Here is a 19,564-nt window from a genome sequence, read left to right as displayed (position 1 = left end):
ATTCTCCCCGTGTCTGCGTGGGTTTCCTCCAGGTGCTCCAGTTTCCTCCCACATTCCAAAGATGTGTGAGTTAGGTGGGTTGGCTATACTAAATTGACCCTAATGTCAGGGGGATTAGCAGGGTAAATATAAGGGGCTGCGGGAGTGGGGCCTAGGTGGGATTGTGGTTGGTGCAAACTCGATGGGCCGAATGGCCTCTTTCTGCACTGTAGGAATTCGATGAAGATTACCAGCGAGTGTTTCTATGAATGCACGACTGCATGAATTGAGAGGTTTCAGTGAGCTCCTTATACATGCGTGCCGCAAGGTTTGAAATGGCCGAGATTGGGTCTGGATTGGAAAGCTAAAAGACACCATGCCGTTGACTGCAAATTCTGTTGCTTGGCAACCTGCAGATCTCCCAGTGGCTGAACCTCTCCATTAACAGAAAATCACCTGATAAAAGTGTTGATTCTTTTTAAAGGTGTGGGACTGGGATAGTGCACAGGATGGTTTCTGAGCTTCTTGGGTGGAACTGGATTGAGTTTGGTTTGTAGCAATACTACACCTTACAGTCAGGTGCTGGTTTGGATGATTAAAGATGATATGAAGCTGGGTTTGTTATGTCCCAAACCGTAAAGCAATATTCTGCCATTAACTCCCTACATGTACATACAATCCCTGCAGTGCAGAAGGAGCCCATTCGACCCATTGAGTCTGCACCGACCACAATGGGGAGACGATGGCCTAGTGGCATTATAGCTAGACTATTAATCCAGAACTTTAGTGAACGTTCTGGGAACCCGGGTTCGAATCCCGCCACGGCAGATGGTGGAATTTGAATTCAATAAAAAAATTCTGGAATTAAGAATCTACTGATGACCATGAAACCATTGTCGATTGTAGGAAAAACCCATCTGGTTCACTAATGTCCTTTAGGGAAGGAAACCTGGTCTGGTCTACATGTGACTCCAGAGCCACAGCAATGTGGTTGACTCTCAACTGCCCTCGGACAACTAGGGATGGGCAATAAACGCTGGCCAACCAGTGACGCTCATGTCCCACGCATGAATTTTAAAAATCCTACCCAGGCCCTATTCCCATAACCCCACATATTAACCCTGCTAATCCCCTGACACTAGGGTCAATTTAGCATGGCCAATCAACCTAACATTTATTTACGTGGAGCATTGTTGAGATCCAGAATGCACTACCCGATTCCATGGGAACTGGGACATGAACTAGACAAGGACTAATTTTCAGGGTCATGGGGCGAAAGCTCTAATATATTTTTGGAATGTGTGGATGTTTTATTTAAGCACGTGGGCCTTTTATATTTTATGGTGCAGCACAGTGGCACAGTGGTTAGCACTGCTGCCTCACAGCTCCAGGGACCTGGGTTCGATTCCCGGCTTGGGTCACTGTCTGTGTGGAGTTTGCACATTCTCTCCGTGTCTGCGTGGGTTTCCTCCGGGTGCTCCGGTTTCCTGCCACAGTCCAAAGATGTGCGGGTTAGGTTGATTGGCCATGCTAAAATTGCCCCTTAGTGTCCTGAGATGCGTAGGTTAAAGGGATTAGCGGGTAAATATGTAGGGATATGGGGGTAGGGTCTGGGTGGGATTGTGGTCGGTGCGGACTCAATGGGCCGAATGGGTTCTTTCTGCACTGTGGGGTTTCTATGATTCTAACTTTCACATCTTTGGATTGTGGGAGGAATGATGTGGAGATAGCCAAGTTCCGCACACACGAGGACGGCCTCAACCGGGATATTGGGTTCATGTCACACTATTTGTAACCCCCACAGAGTTTCACTGGCTGTCTTGTCTGGAGACAATACACATCTTTTTAGCCTGTCTTGATGCTCTCTCCACTCACGTTGTTTTGTTTCTTAAAGACTTGATTAGTTGTAAGTATTCGCATTCCAACCATTATTCATGTAAATTGAGTTTGTGTCTTTATATGCTCTGTTTGTGAACAGAATTCCCACTCACCTGAAGAAGGGGCTTGCAGCTCCGAAAACTTGTGTGGCTTTTGCTACCAAATAAACCTGTTGGACTTTAACCTGGTGTTGTTAAACTTCTTATTGTGGGAGGAATCCAGAGCACCCGGAGGACATGAGGAGAACGTGCAGACTCCGCACTGTGACCCAAGGCTGGGATTGAACCCGGGTCCCTGGCGCTGTGAGGCAGCAGTGCTAACGAATGTGCCACCATGCCACCCTTGTGCTGCCCTTCATGCCACTGTACATATTTGTAGCTGTAATATACATGGAATTTAGTATCAATCGCTTAAATTATATCTACAGAGGAATTGTTATAAACTGAACCCTACAGGATCAATTTTCACCTGATCCATGGGGTGAGGGGGGAAGCTGACTCATTACTCACTGACTTTAAATTGAAAACGAAATTGTATGAGGTGTAAACTCAACACTTCACCTCAAGTAACTCCCATGAGGCCGGTGTCCCGTCACCAAATCCAGATTTATTTATAATAGTTGCTATTACTCAGACAGCTACTTCCCAGTCCAGAACATACAACCTGAGTGCCGGTAGCCCAGACACTCCATATTATATACCCCTGCAGGGCTCCCAGATTGGACAACATTAACATCGCCTCTTGGTCCTTTGGCTAAGATCCAGCATCGGATCGAGCCCAAGATGCTTCATCTTGTCAGCTTACAAGTTGCTTGTCTCCCTTGTGGGGACCTTGGATTGGATTCAACTGGAACTGAATTTGGTTTTCTGGAGCAAGCAAGGAATGGATTTGTGTTTGCCCGGTCCATTCTGAGCTTTGTAACTTTAAGAATAGAGTAAAGAATTAAAAGGAAATGGACAGAATTAGCTGCCTCAATCAGGGAGCTCATATTCCAACCTGCCCATCTTGTGGACCTCGTTAAAGTCATTACAACACCCATTTCCTCAGTGGCAGAATAGGTTAAAATTGTCACCTAATACCTATAATTACTGAAGTGAACACTTCACTCTATCCAAGGGTTTTAATGAATTGCTTGATGCAATGTGCGGCACTTTCTACATCCACGCATTGAGATTAAGTTAATCCTAGCGATGTCAACTTGTGGCCCATTGAGGGTAACCTTATACCGAGAGAGCGCAGGAGTAATTGAAGATTAGAAATGGCAAACATTTTAGGAAATAATTCCTGATTCCCAACGCAAGGGCGGCACGGTGGCAAAGTGGTTAGCACTGCTGCCTCACAGCGCCACGGACCCAGGTTCAATTCCGGCCTCGGGTCACTGTGCAGAGTTTGCACATTCTCCCTGTGTCTGCGTGGGTTTCCTCTGAGTGCTCCGGTTTCCTCCCACACTCCAAAGATGGGCAGGTTAGGTGGATTGGTCATGATAAATTGACCCAAGTATCGGGGGACTTGTGGGGTAAATACGTGGGGTTACAGGGATAGGGGCTGGGTGGGATTGCTGTTGGTGCAGACTCGATGGGCTGAATGGCCTCAATCTGCACTGTAGGGATTCTATGATTTTATATTTGCTTGAAGAACAACACCTCAACTGGGAATAAGTTCCAACCACAACTAACCCGGAGGAGGAAAGGATTGCATTAGATTAATAGAAGAGGTCTACAAGGTTTCCAAAGAAAACATTGGTATCTAAATCTCAACCCTGAGATTTAGATACCAGCAAAGGGTGATTAAAAAACTGATTAAGAGAAAAGGAAGAAAACAGAATAAAAGTGAACTTAAAACAAATATAAAAAAGTCTGTAAAAGAGTTTTTACAAGTACTTATAAAGGATTGTACATAAATATGGTCTCATAGAGACTGAGACATGAGACATTATAACAGGGATAAGGAAATGGTAGAGATGTTGAAGAAATATTTTCCATAGAATCCCTACAGTGCAGAAGGAGGCCATTCGGCCCATCGAGTCTGCACCGACCACAATCCCACCCACACCCTGTAACCCCACATATTTATCCTGCTAGTCCCCCTGACACTAGGGTCAACTTAGCACAGCCAATCAACCTAACCCGCACATCTTTGGACTGTGGGAGGAAACCCACGCAGACACGGGGAGAACGTGCAAACTCCACACAGACAGTGACCCGAGGCTGGAATTGAACCTGGGTCCCTGGCGCAGTGAAGCAGCAGTGCTAACCACATGTCCCTGTCTTCAGAAGACACAAACCACAGCACGTGCATTTAGTAATTTATTTATTTAGCGAATACAAAGTCTCTGAGCCAAGCAGTTTATTTAGGGGGCTGGCACTACTGCCCTGTCTGTGGAGGTTGACCAAGCAGGGGCCATGGCCAGCCCTGAACCTGTTGAGGGTTGACCACTCTTTCCTTGCAAGGTTGAAACCAGGCGGCTGTTGGGTTGGGTTGGAGACCAGGTACTTGTTTATCGTGTCCAATGATTTCCATTCATTTCTCCAACTGAATCTTTCATCATAAGAAATAGGAGCAAAAGTAGGCCATTCGGCCCCTCAGTCTTCTTCTGCCATTCAATTGGATCATGACTGATCTGATTGTGGCTTTACCACTTCTTATCCATCCCCTTGACCCCTTGTAGATCAAACATCTGTCTAACACAGCCTTGAATATATTCAATGATCCAGCCTCCACTGTCTCTGTGGAAGAGAATTCCACAGAGGAACCATCCTGTGAGGGAAGAAATTTCCTCTCATCTCAATCTTCATGGGCGGTATGGTGGCACAGTGGTTGGCACTGCTGCCTCACAGCGCCAGGGACCGGTTTGGATCACTGTCTGTGCAGAGTCTGCACATTCTCCCCGTGTCTGCGTGGGTTTCCTTCGGGTGCTCCGGTTTCCTCCCACAGTCTGCACCAGGTTAGATGCGTTGGCCATGGATGGCCAACCGGGTGCTCTGGTTTCCTCCCACGCAGCTGGTTAGGTGCATTGGCCGTGCTAAATTCTCCCTCAGTGTACCCGAACAGGCGCCAGAGTGTGGCGACTCGGGGATTTTCACAGTAACTTCATTGCAGTGTTAATGTAAGCCTTACTTGTGACACTAATAAATAAACTTTCAACGGGAGTGCCGTTATTTTGAAACTTAGTCCCCTAGTTCTAGATTCCCCAATGAGAGGAAACATTCTCCCAGCATCTGCCAGAATCTTAGATATTTCAGTAAGATCATCTCTCATTCTTCCAAACTCCAGCCCAACCTCCTTAACCTTTCTTCCTTACTCTAATTCCCTGAGGGAACTTAACCTCCTTGGCCTGGCGTTCACTGGACTCCATTCCCACACCATGTCCTTTACATCTCCTGCCCTCAGGGAAACTGGGGAGATAGGCAATAAATGCTGCCCATGTCATAGGGCAAATTAGTGGTTGGATTCTCCGACCTCACTCGCCGCCGGGATTTTCCCATCCCACTGCAGTGGACGGAGATTGGGTTGAGCGCCAAGTCCTCCGTCCATGCTGGTAGAGACGGAGAATTCCGGCCAAGGCATACCGCAGTGAAATCCCTGGGTCAAAAAACAGAAACCTGTTCGGGAAAGCTTCTCCAGAACCTCCCACAACACATCCCAACACTTTACAGCCACTGAATGAAGTCACTGTTGTAATGGAGGAAGCGTGCCAATTTATACACAGCAAGATCCAAAACACCGGTGGATTAAAGACCTTTTCTTGTTGGTGATATCAATTAAGTGATAAACATTGGCCATTTACTGGTGAGAACCTCACCTCCCCTCTCTTTTCGTCTTTTGAATAGTACCATGGGATCCTTTACGCAGCAGATAAAGCCTCCAATCTTGCCTCATCCGAAAGGTGGAACCGTCGACTCTGCGTTGGAGATTCCGGTTGGGTTTTGTGTTGGAGTCACATGGGGTACAGCTGGAATGCACAGCAATGTGACCCAAGGGTGTTCCTGAACAAGCTCCAACTAGCATGGTTAGAACTGTCCGAGAGGTCCCTCTTTAACAAAGAATGGGCAAGGTGACCAACTGTATATTTAAATATCCGGCCCCAATCACTGACTAGACAGCGAGACTGCATTGTGGTACCAAATCCAATCATTAACAAACTTCCTGTTACTCTAATGAGCCTAATGTTTGCCTCACACCTCAGTGCTATCATAGAATTCCTACAGAAGGAGGCCATTCAGCCCATCGAATCTGCACCGACTCTCTCTGACAGAGTACCTTACCCAGGCCCTTTCCCCCACCCTATACCCATAATCCCACACATTTACCATAGCTAACCCATCTAACCTACACATATTTGGACACTAACAGTCAATTTTAGCACAGCCAATCTACCTAACCCGCACATCTTTGGACTGTGGGAGGAAACCGGAGCACCCGGAGGAAACCCACGCAGACACGGGGAGAAGGTGCAAACTCCACACAGACAGTGACCCAAGGCTGGAATCAAACCCAGGTCCCTGGCGCTGTGAGGCAGCAGTGCTAACCACTGTGCCACTGGGCTACCCGATACTTTTAAAAATATATATTTCTCGGTAATCTCCCCCAGAGCTCTGACTTTTAATCCATTGTGCATGATAGTCACAGCATGTCTCATCAATCACCTGCATTGGATACACACCAGTGCCAGGAGCAGCGACCCTGGGCATTGTTAATGCTTCAGTATTCTCCTGAAGAATTATGAGGAACTGCTACTCACACTATAGGCACAGGGGGGCAGAAGCGGTCCAGAAACCCGCCTGAAAAGTAGCTCTGCTGAGTTTAGCTTTGTGCCGTGACATTCTCACAAGAGAATACATCGGAGCACCACCAGTCGGTCACTACGTGAATAATCATCTCAGCTAGTGATAAAGTACATTCTCTCAGCTGCACAGTGTATGAATTACTGCGGGGCGGACAATGGGAGCTGACAACATTAAAAAACTCTTGGTCTCAATGGATGAAAACAACAACCATTTATATAAGCAATAAAACCTCCTGAGGTAGCGCCATAGAACACCAGAAAATCACCTTGGACACTGGGCCACAGAAGGGGATATAGGTCAGTTGCCCAAAAGCCTGGCTGGCCAAAGAGGTGGGTTCTATGAAAGAAAGATGAGGGGGCTAGTTTTCCTGTCCTTCCTGCCACGGGAATCGTAACGGGTGGTGGGGGAGGTAGACCAGGCCAAGGCCCATTGACCCCCCAGGTGGGATTTTCCGGTTTTGGGGTGAGCGTGGCTGGAGAATTCCGCTCAGGAATTTTAAAACCAAGCTGTTCCTTGGGCTGAAGCCAGTGTAGGTCTGTGAGCACAGGGCGTGAGAGGGGAAACGGGGCCTGGTGTGAGTTGACAGAGGGTAGAGTGTGGGAGAGTAGGCGGGAGTGCGATGGAATAGTCGGGTCTGGAGATAATAAAGCCGTGGATGAGGATTTCAGCATCAGACCAGCTGAACCAGGGACAGAGTCGCACATTGATATGAATAATATCAGACAATAATGTACAAAAACCCTGGGGTTCATCCTTACTTGGGCCTATTTATGTGATTTGATTTAGAGTCATGGAGTCATAGAGGTTTACAGCATGGAAACAGGCCCTTCGGCCCAATTTGTCCATGCCGCCCTTTTTTTTAAACCCCTAAGCTAATCCCAATTGCCCACATTTGGCCCATATCCCTCTATACCCATCGTCCCCATGTAACTATCTAAATGCTTTTTAAAAGACAAAATTGTACCCGCCTCTAACACTACCTCTGGCAGCTTGATCCAGACACTCACCACCCTCTGTGTGAAACAATTGCCCCTCTGGACACTTCTGTATCTCTCCCCTCTCACCTTAAACCTCTGTCCTCTAGTTTTATACTCCCCTATCTTTGGGGAAGGATATTGACCATCTAGCTGATCTGTGCCCCTCCTTATTTTATAGACCTCTATACGATCACCCCTCAGCCTCCTGCGCTCCAGAAAAAAAAGTCCCAGTCTATCCAGCCTCTCCTTACAACTCAATCCATCAAGTCCCAGTAGCATCCTCGTAAATCCTTTCTGCACTCTTTCTAGTTTAATAATATCCTTTCTATAATACGGTGACCAGAATTGCACACAGTATTCCAAGTGTGGCCTTACCAATGTCTTGTACAACTTCAACAAGACATTCCAACTCCGATATTCAATGTTCTGACTGATGAAACCAAACATGTCGAATGCCCTCTTCACCACTCTGTCCACTCAGCAAATTTGATTTGATTTGACTTATTATTGTCACATGCATTAGGATACAGTGAAAAGTATTGTGTCTTGCGCGCTATGCCGTTCATAGAGGAGGAAATGAGAGAGTGCAGAATGTAGTGTTATAGTCATAGCTAGCCCGGTGGCACAGTGGTTAGCACTGCTCCTCACAGCACCAGGGACTCAGGTTCGATTCCGGCCTCGGGTCGCTGTCTGCGTGGAGTTTTCACCTTCTCCCCGTGTCTGCGTGGGTTTTCTCCGGGTGCTCCGGTTTCCTCCCGCAGTCCAAAGATGTGCGGGTTAGGTGGATTGGCCATGCTAAATTGACCCTTAGTGTCCAAATATGTGTAAATTAGATGGATTAGCCATGGTAAATGTGTGAAAGATCAGAGAAAGATCAACTTAATGCAAGGTCCATTCAAAAGTCTGACAGCAGCAGGGAAGAAGCTGTTCTTGTGTCGGTTGGTACGTATCCTTAGACTTTTGTATCTTTTCCCCGATGGAAGAAGGTGGAAGAGAGAATGTCCGGGGTGCGTGGAGTCCTTAATCATGCTGACTGCTTTTCTGAGGCAGCGGGAAGTGTAGACAGAGTCAATGGATGGGAGGCTGGATTGGCAGCGATTGTCCGGTGCTGTTCTCCGTGGACACAGATCCCGTCATGCCTGCTAACTCTCGTGAGGCGACCATGATGGGATTTCCTCTGCGGAGATCTCAAATTGAGATTTTCCTCCCCCCTCCCCTCTGCTGGTGATGTCACCGGGTTCACACCAGCGAGGGCATGACCCTGGTTGCCAACAATTTGAATGGATTTGAATATTCCTAAATGGCTTAACATCGTAGCTTCCAGGCGCCGAGGCAACCACGCAGGAGGATCCAAGACCAGTGTAGCCCCCTGGTTGGTCCGGGACGTGGCACCCTGGCACTACCAGGTGGAACTGCCATGGAGTGGGGCCAAGGGGCAGGGCAACCATGGGGCAAATTCTCAGCCACGGTGGGTGGTGAATCAGTTAGGGTGGGGTGGGGGATGGGAATTGCCAGTGAGGATGGATTGGGGGGGTGCACATGTCCAAGGGGTAGTAGAGTGGCTTGTCTCTTCACTTTGAGACCCAGGGTGCCCCCATATCTGTGGAGCCGGGCTGGCAGGCACCTTTAGGCCCCACCCCTCAACAATGGTGGCATAAAGCACGCCCCCTTCATATTTATTGACAAAGTTTGGGAAGATCTGGAGAGAAAAGCTGGCTGTTTCTGGGGAGATACTCGATGGTTTTCACTCAGAACCTGACATTTCGCCATTTGTTGGGAAAATTCCGCCCAATGAAGGAAGAAGTTGCCCTCACAACTCATCTCAGCCAAAGAAGTAATTTGATGTATAATTGCTGCCATAATATATTGAATCCAACAGCAATGAGGTCTCCAACTGCTGTTGGCCGACAGATAAACTTTGGCCTGGACAATTATCCTGCTCATCCTCAGAGAGTGCTGTGGGACACTCTACACTCGGGGATTCTCACAGTAACTTTGTTGCGGTGTTAATGTAAGCCCACCTGTGACAATAATAAATAAATAAATTAATAAATAAACACCCATCCGAAATGGCAGACCGGACCTTGACTTTACATCTCATCTGAAAGACGGAGCCTCTGACAGTCCGGCACTCCCTCAGGACCTCTCTGAGGTGGCAGCTCCATTACATGCTCAGTTCAATGGAGATGGTTTTGAACCTGTAATAAGCCTTTGGAAGCAGAAATCTCTTCACCAAAATCCCTTTATTTACAATTCCAACAGCAGTACACAGAGTGCTAGCGGTCAGCAGTCTACCTCCGGACGGTGTCAGAGGAACTGACACGCCCGGTTAATTACAAGGCAAAGACTCCCACATTGGCCCATCAATTGGATCCTTAATCAGGGAGCTCATACTCCAATAGGCCAACCTCAATGGCCTGATTGAAGTCATTACAGAAGCCATGACCTTTCGTGCTGATGTGTGAGTGTCACCGATAGGCCAAGGCTGATGCCATCTTTCTGACCAGTGACCACACTTCACAAAGTACCTCACTGGCCATAAACCACTCTGGGAAGTCCTCAGCTCACTTAAGTCTCGACAGAAATTCAAGTCCATCGGTTGATGTTTCACACTTTATCCCATTTATCTGTCTAACCCTCACCAGGCTAATCTAGCAAAACCCCAGCATCCTCATTCATCTGTCTCTTGATCTGCTGACCCCTAGAGACAACATAAAAACTTAAATAAGAACAAGAGTAGACCATTCAGCCCATCGAGGCTGCCCCAACATTCAATATGATCATAGAACAAAGAACACTATTGGCACAGGAACAGACCCTTCGGCCCTCTAAGCCTGTGCCGATAGTGATGCCCTCACTAAACTAAAAATAAACCTTCTGCCCTTGCTCAGTCCAATTTGAATAAAAGCAAAACCCCAGCACGTGCAAACACCTTTGTCTTGCATGAATCTAACTACAGGTTTATCCTTCCTTACACCGAAACACCAAATTAAACCCACTTAAAACTATACCGTATTTCTAATAATTAGCACTACAAATATAAATCCCTTAAAACTAACTTTGTTTTCCTAATACTTGTCTGCTTTCATCAATATTGAATTATTTAACTGATATCCAAAATATTAAATTCTGGCTCAGTTGCAGGGGTTACTGACAGCAACAGAAACAAAGGATGAGATTAACAGCAGAATCTAATCTCTATCCCTCTATTCCCTCCCTATTCGTGTATCCATCCAGATGCCTCTGAAATGTTGCTAATGTGCCTGTTTCCACCACCTCCTCTGGCAGCGCATTCTAGACACCCACCAGTCTCCGCTTGAAAAACTTCCCCCGCGCATCTCCCTTAAACTTTCCCCCTCGCAGCTTGAACTTCTGCCCCCTTGTAATTGACACTTCCACCCTGGGAAAAAGCCTCTGACTATCCAACGTTGGATCATAGCTGATCTTGGGCTTCAGTTCCACTTTCCTGTCCATTCCCCATATCCCCGAATTTTCTTCCTCATTGCATGCCTTATGATAGGCTGAGGGAGCTCGGTCTTTTCTCCTTGGAGAGACGTAGGATGAGAGGAGACCTAATAGAGGTATATAAGATGTTGAGAGGCATAGATCGGGTGGACTCTCAGAGGCTTTTTCCCAGGGTGGAAATGGCTGCTACGAGAGGACACAGGTTTAAGGTGCTGGGGGGTAGGTACAAGGGAAATGTTAGGGGGAAGTTTTTCACACAGAGGGTGGTGGGCGAGTGGAATTGGCTGCCGTCAGTGGTGGTGGAGGCAAACTCAATAGGGTCTTTTAAGAGACTCCTGGATGAGTACATGGGACTTAATAGGATGGAGGGTTATAGGTAGGCCTAAAAGGTAGGGATATGTTCGGCACAACTTGTGGGGCCGAAGGGCCTGTTTTGTGCTGTAGTTTTCGATGTTTCTATGTTTCTATATCATTCCAATATATCATAAACAAGCAACCTATCGAGGTGTCACCCACCTATTTAGGCTTAGGAACATTAGGGCGGCACGGTAGCACAGTGGTTAGTACTGATGCTTCCCAGCGCCAGGGACCCGGGTTCAATTCCGGCCTTGGGTGACAGTCTGTGTGGAGTTTGCATTTTCTCCCCATGTCTGCGTGGGTTTCCTCCGGGTGTTCCGATTTCCTCCCACTGTCCAAAGATGCGCAGGTTAGGTGGATTGGCCATGCTGAATTGCCCCTTAGTGTCCAACGATGTATAGATTAGGTGAATTAGCCATGGTAAATGCGCAGGGTTACGGGGATGGTGTGGGCCTAGGCAGGATGCTCTTTCGGAGACTTAATGGGCCAACTGGCCTCCTTCTGCATTATAGGGATTCCATGTTCCCAGCCACTTCCCCTACTTGGATTTGCCATGCTAAATTGTCCCTTCGTGTCCCAAGATGTGCAAGTTAGGGGAATTGGCCATATTAAATATGTGGCATTGCGGGGATAGGGGTGGGCTTTGATGGAATACTTTTTCAGAGGGTCAGTGCAGACCCAAGGGGCCGAATGACCACTTCCTGCCCTGTAGAGGCTTAACATTGTCCTTCTGGCAAATTCTTTTTTGTCAATTGAGCCTGTTTATTGAAAGTAAGTATCTGGTGTATAAATGATGAGTAGGTAATGTGTGTGGCAGGGCACACGGTTTATTTTCTGTACACCGCTGAGTGCTTGTAATAGAAAGCAATCAGACATCATTTTAAAATTTAATTTATATCAAATTACCATTGTTGAAGCAATTGGAACAACGCTGTGGATGGGGGAACATTCTGCAACAGTGCTTTTATCAGCTAATTGAAACATGGAGCATCTGCTGTGGGCACTGGGGTAGACAGGAAAGGGGCTAACTTTCCATTAACTCACTATGGTTTGCCCTTTACACCACCCCTAAAACTCCCCTTGTAAAGTTGCTCACTTTTGCATTTTTACCTGCATTATGAAATACATTGCCCAACACAAACATCAGTGAAGAACTAAGGCGGCCCAATGATATCTCACCCATTGAATACACACAGATAGGCAGCTTTACGATCAATGCCAACAGGGAATCATGGAAATCTTATAGTACAGAAGGCCATTTGGCCCCTCATGTCAGTGCTGGCTCTTTGTAAGAGCAATGCCATTTCCTGGCCTTCTCCACATAACACTGCACATTTTTCCTTTTCCAGATAATAATCCAATTCCCTCTTGATTGGCCTTGCCTCCACCATACTGTCAGGCAGTGCATTCCAGATCCTAACTACTCGTTACATGAGAAAGTTTCTCCTCATGGCTCCATTGCCTCATTGGCCAGTTGGTCTTCTCTGGATTCCCCCCCGCCCCCCCCACTAGGTCCATCTGCCACATTCCTCAGGTTGTCCTTTGATGCTCTGCACCTTTGTTCTGCCATGTCCACATTCTGATCTCTTCATGGACACTATTAGCAGAATTCTCAGCCTTTATCATTACCACTTACATTCCCTTTGTCCTTTTGTCTAAGTCTTTTTAAAAATTACACTCACCAGACCATCCTTGCAGTTACAATCTCGTCCTATTTTCTTTGTTTTCAGCTTTTACAAAGGGTCATTCGGACTCGAAACTTTGGTTCTATTCTCTCCCCACGGATGCTGTCAGACCTGTTGAGATTTTCCAGCATTTTCGAGAGAACATCCCCTTTCCTCACTTACAGAGTTTAAAATTGACCTGTCCGCTATAAACGTGGGCATGATGGTTCATGATAGGGCGGCACAGCGGCAGAGACCCATGTTCGATTCCCGACTTGGGTCACTATCTGTGCGGAGTCTGCACATTCTTCCCATGTCTGCATGGGTTTCCCTCCGGGTGCTCTGGTTTCCTCCCACAGCTCAAACAGATTTTTGATTTGATTTGATTTATTATTATCACAGTGAAAAGTATTGTTTCTTGCGCACTATATAGACAAGCATACCGTTCATAGAGGAGGAAAGGAGAGAGTGCAGAATGTAGTGTTATAGTCATAGCTAGGGTGTAGAGAAAGATCAAGCGAGGTAGGTCCATTCAAAAGTCTGACAGCAGCAGGGAAGAAGCTGTTCTTGAGTCGGTTGGTACGTGACCTCAGACTTTTGTATCTTTTGTATCGTGCTAGTTAGGTGCATTGGCCACGCTAAATTCTCCCTCAGTGTGTCCGAACAGGCGCGGGAGTGTGGCAATTATCACAGTAACTTCATTGTGGTGTTAATGTAAGCTGACTTGTGACAACAAATAAACATTAAGCATTAAGATGAGGATGGTTCCTGGTGCTATCTGTTACTGAAATTTACTACATCTGCATTGGTCAATGAAGAAACAGCAGGAAATAATGACAAAGTCAGTGATTTTATTCAGATTTTAAGTTGACAATGGGCCTTAGTTATAGTGTTACCTGACCAGCAGGTACTGCCTCATTTGTCTCTCCATAAACCCTTTCTCGCTGGGGAATTGCACTTTGTTCTTCTGGTTGTTTGCACTCCTGACCTCAGGAGGCACTGCTGTAGAAACATAGGCAAGTTGCTGCAATAGGTCGTGTCTGCGTGGGTTTCCTCCGGGTGCTCCGGTTTCCTCCCACAGTCTGAAAGAGGTGCCGGTTAGGGTGCATTGACCCGAACAGGCGCCAGAGTGTGGCGACTAGGGGAATTTCACAGTAACTTCATTGCAGTGTTAACGTAAGACTTACTTGTGACTAATAAATAAATAAACTAAATAAAATAATAATAAGGTCCCATGGACAGAGCACCCTGCAGCCAGGTACATCAGTGGCAAATGTTCAGGATTAATAACTGAAGCCACAACAACACAGGTAGCTTTGTCCTGACTGCCGTCACGTTTTATTAAGCATTGCAGCAGGCGCACTGATCCAGGTAAATGGTGACTTTTCTTCATCACACACCTGACTCACGCCTTGTGGATGGTGGACAGGATTTGGGGAGTCAGGAGGTGTGCTTACTCACCGCACCATTCCCAGCCTCTGACCTGTTCTTGCGGCCACAGTATTTATGTAGCTGATCCGGCTCAGTTTCTGGATATTGAGGGTGGAAGATTCATCACTGAGACTTCACGGGGATCGGATTCAGTGTTGAGGACTTTCAGAAATACTTTCCCCCAACTTTAAAAAAAAGTTATTTCATGGGGTGCAGGTGGCGCTGACAGGGCCAGCATTTGTTGCCCATCGTGAATGTAGCCCAGTCCATCACGCAAACCAGCCTCCACCTCCCATCCATTGATTCTGTCTACACTTCCCGCTGCCTCGGCAAAGCAGTCAGTATAATTAAGGACCCCATGCACCCCGGACATTCTCTCTTCCACCTTCTTCCATCGGGAAAAAATACAAAAGTCTTGAGGTCACGAACCAACCGACTCACGAACTACTTCTTCCCACCAGAGTCTTGAATGGATCTACCTCGCATTAAATTGGTCTTTCTCTACACCCTAGCTATGACTGTATAACTGCAGTTTGCACCCTCTCATTTCCTTCTCTATGAACGGTATGTTTTGTCTGTATAGCGTGCAAGAAACAATATTTTTCGCTGCATAATGATACATGTGACAATAATAAATCAAATCAAACCAGTCCTAATTGCCCTCAAAATCAGCCATTTCAGATGCAACCAATCATAGGCCGGAATTCTCCAATCTCGCACGTCGCGCTACTGCTGCCAGAGAGGACGCAGAATTTGACGCTCGGCCAAATCTCCATTCACAGCAGCGGGACCGGATAATCCCGGTCGTGGGCGAGGTTGGAGAATTCTGGCCATAGAGTCTTACAGCACAGAAAGAGGCCCTTTGGCCCATCATGTCTGTACTGCTAACATCCTTTTCAGTAGGACTTTTACAACAATCTATCAAATATATTGAGGCCAACTTTTCATCTTGAGACTTACTAAGACCAAATTCAAAAAAATCGAAGCAAGATGGTGGGATTTGAACAGCCGTTCTCTGGATAATCAGTCAAGCTGTCTGGATTATAAATCTAGGAGCAAATTCACAACACTGCCAGGCTCATTCACGAAAAAATATATATAAGATCTTAAAGTAAAGTTTATTTATTAGTCACAAGTAGGCTTACATTAACACTGCAATGAAGTTACTGTGAAAATCCCCCAGTCGTAACACTCCGGCCCCTGTTCGGGTACACTGAGGGAGAATTTAGCCTGGTCAATTCATCTAACCAGCACGTCTTTTGGACTGTGGGAGGAAACCGGAGCACCCGGAGGAAACCCACGCAGAGAATGTGCAAACTCCACACAGACAGGGACCCAAGCCAGGAATCGAACCCGGGTCCCTGGCACTGTGAGATAGCAGTGCTAACCACTGTGCCACTGTGCCGCCCCTATATATATATATATATATGGTCAGCTCTTTAATCCAGCTCAGAAACACAATGCACAATCTGGGAAAAGGAGTAGTCAACTGCACTTGTCCGAAAAACATAAACCTATCCCATCATTTTTAGCACAAGGACTCATTCTCTTTCTGGTCAAAGCAACAGAATTATCAATGATAATCACTGTAACTCAGAGGCACAGCCATCTGCTGCCATAGAAACAAGTCATACTTCACCAGAACAACAATCTTTTTTTTTACATAGACAGAAAATACAAAAATGTTGCAATAATCTGGCAGCATTTTAAATAAAAATTTAATCTTGTCTCTGTTCAAATCAGTTGTTATAATAAGGCGCGAAACACTTTGGGAAGAAAGATGTCCACATTTGCGCTGTTGTTTCTTTTTCGTTCTAACTGTTGTGACAATGACTCATTACTTGTGGAGCAGATGTTAATCAGTTGAATGGCCAAAAAGTTGAAAAAAGATATGATTAAATTGCAAGATTGGGTAGGAATCAACAGTTACCCAAGTGTATGAACTGAAAATTGGAAAATTCTAGATGGAACTGTCAAGCTTGTGGCTATATTTCATAATGCTTCAAGAACATTGCAAAATAATCAGTTAACCTCTCTTGGCATTCTATAAGGGAATTGTGATCAAGCCTTTGGGTGAAGTGGATTCAAGGTTCGACCAGGGTTTTTTTTCATTCATTAGTGGGAAATGGACATCGCTGGATGGCCAGGATTTATTGTCCATCCCTAGTTGCTGTTGGAGGGCAGTTGAGAGTCAACCACATTGCTGTGGCTCTGGAGTCACATGTAGGCCAGACCAGGTAAGGATAGCAAATTTCCTTCCCTAAAGGACATTAGTGAACCAGATGGGGTTCATGGTCATCAGTACAGTCTTAATTCCAGATATTTTTAATTGAATTCAAATTCCACCATCTGCCGTGGCGGGATTTGAGCCTGGGTCCCCAGAACATTAGCTGAGTTTCTGAATTAATAGTCCAGTGATAATACCACTGAGCCATCGCCTCCCTATGTCTATGCAGACATAGTTGAGTGCCCGGTTTTAAAACAATTATTTCCTGGGATGTGGGCAAGATTGGTATTATTGCCCATCCCTAATTGCCCTTGAGAAAGTGGTGGTGAGTCCCCTCCTTGAACTACTGCAGTCCATTGAATAGAACCATAGAATTGCTACAGTGCAGAAGGTGGCCATTCGGCCCACTGGGTCTGCTCCAACTCTCTGAAACAGTATCCTACCCACCCCCTTAACCCTGCAGATTTACCATGGCTAACCCACCTAAGCTACGCATACCTAAGGGACAATTTTAGCATGGCCAATCCACCTAACCTGCACATCTTTGGAGTGTGGGAGGAAACTGGAGCAGCCAGTGGAAAACCCACGCAGACACGGGTGCAAACTTCACACAGGCAGTCACCCGAGGCCTGAATTGAACCCAGGTCCCTGGCGTTGAGGTGGCAGTGCTAACCCACTGTGCCACCGTGCCATCCATGTGGTGAACGTGCACCCACCGTGCCATGAGGAAGAGACTTACAAGTGGTAATTTCTCTCTCCACAGGCCGACTGAGTTTATCAGCATTCTCTGTTTTTGTTACAGTCCCGAGTCAGGTCAGGATGTGGCTTGGTGTGTCCCTGTACGTCATCTGCCCTTGTCCTTCGAGGTGATAGAGGTGGCGAGTTTGGAAGGTGCTGCCGAAGGTGGTTTGGTGAGTTGCTGCAGTGCAACTTGTACACACTGCTGCCACTGTGCATTGGTGGTGGAGGGAGTGACTGGGTAAGCCGGTGGATTGGGTGTCGATCAAGTGGGGCTGCTTTGTCCTGGATGGTGTCAAACTCCTTGGGTGTGATCTTACCGGCCGTTCACACCACGGTCCCACTGCAGCAAAGTCAGGGTATTTGGTGCCCAGCCGAATCTATGTTCACTGCAGCGGGATGGGGAAATCCCACCGGGTGAACGGCTGTAATATTCTAACCGTTCTGTCCTCATATTCATACTTTCAGTCTCGTACAACTTGAAATTAAATTGCAAAACTTGTGGAAGTTTGAGAAGCAGCGGGTGGGAGCTGAAGGGTTTTCTCTGCGCTATGAACTGAGGAGCTGAGAGATGCAAAACTGAAGCTTACCAAATCCACTACTGGAGGGAGGATGCAGCCACAGCACAGTATGGGCAGCTCCTGGGAATAGGGCGTTCTGGATGAGGCCATTCAGCCCCTCCAACCTATTCTGCCATCCAATTGATCCGTGGGTGACCTGCGTCTTCCTTCCATTTAGTTAGCTGATCCTGACATTGCAAATCTTGAAACTCCACCTTCTAAACACGGTCTATTATCATGGCTCTTAGAGGCTGTGGGGCCTCACCTATGTGATCTGTGGGCTGGTCCATCACCACATTCGAGGCTGTAGTGGAAGGATCTGGTACATTAAGGGTTAACCTGGACTGAGTACAGCGCCGCCCATTGGCGATTTAAGAAGGCACCTGGTCTGGAGCTGAGATCAGCAGTGTAGCATGAGGTAGCAACATGTGAAGACAGGTGATGGGGTCCTCTCCATTGACTGTAAGTATGTACGTAGTTCAGTAATGTTAATAAAAACATCTTGGTAACTTCTACAAGGCTGCTAAATTGTTTTTATTTGTACACACCGTGGGTAGAAACAACTCAACAAAACAGAAGCCCACAAGAGAACATGTCAAAACCCCCATCCCCACTTCACACAAATAGACCTGCTCCCACTTCGAGGCAATGTTTAATAAGTGAGATTTATGTTCCGGTTAACTTTGTATGATTAATAGTTTGATCAATTAACCAAAAGAATAGACAATGGTAAAACAATCGATATAATTTAGCAATTTTCAGAAGGCTAAGGTAGGTGAGAATACAAGCTGTGAGGGGACACAAAGAAACATTGACAGGTTAAGCGAGTGGGCAGCAAGGTGGCAGATGGAGTAGAATGTGGAGGAAGTGTGAGGTTATTCACTTTAATCATAAGAATAGAAAAACAGAGCATTTTTTTAAAGGTGTGAAACTTGTCAATGTTGATGCTGAGCGAGACATAGGTACATTCATACAAGGATGACAAATAACAGGCACAGCAAGCAATTAGAAAGGTAAGTAGCATTACAAGAGGATGGGAGTGTGAGAATAAAGAAGTTTTGCTACAATTATATGGAGCCTGAGTGAGAACACACCTGGAATATTGTGTGTAATTTTAGTTTCCATATTTATATTGCATTGGAGGCTGGACAGTGAGGGTTCACTAGACTACATCAAAGGGCTGTCTTATAATGAGAGCCATAAGAAGTCTCACAACACCAGGTTAAAGTCCAACAGGTTTATTTGGAATCACGAGCTTTCGGAGCACTGCTCCTTCATCAGGTGAGTGGAGAGGTAGGGGTTTCACAAACACGGCACATATAGACAGTGACACAATTGCAAGATAATGGTTGGAATGCAAGTCTTTTCAGGTAACCAAGTCTTTACAGGTACAGACAATGTGAGTGGAGAGAGGGATAATCACAGGTTAAAGAGGTGTGAATTGTCTCAAGCCTAGATATGTTAGTAGTATTTTGCAAGCCCAGGCCAAATGGTGGGGGTT

The sequence above is a fragment of the Mustelus asterias genome, chromosome 2, assembly GCF_964213995.1.
Source record: "Mustelus asterias chromosome 2, sMusAst1.hap1.1, whole genome shotgun sequence".
NCBI classification, from domain to species: domain Eukaryota; kingdom Metazoa; phylum Chordata; class Chondrichthyes; order Carcharhiniformes; family Triakidae; genus Mustelus; species Mustelus asterias.
This window is presented reverse-complemented; position numbering follows the sequence as displayed.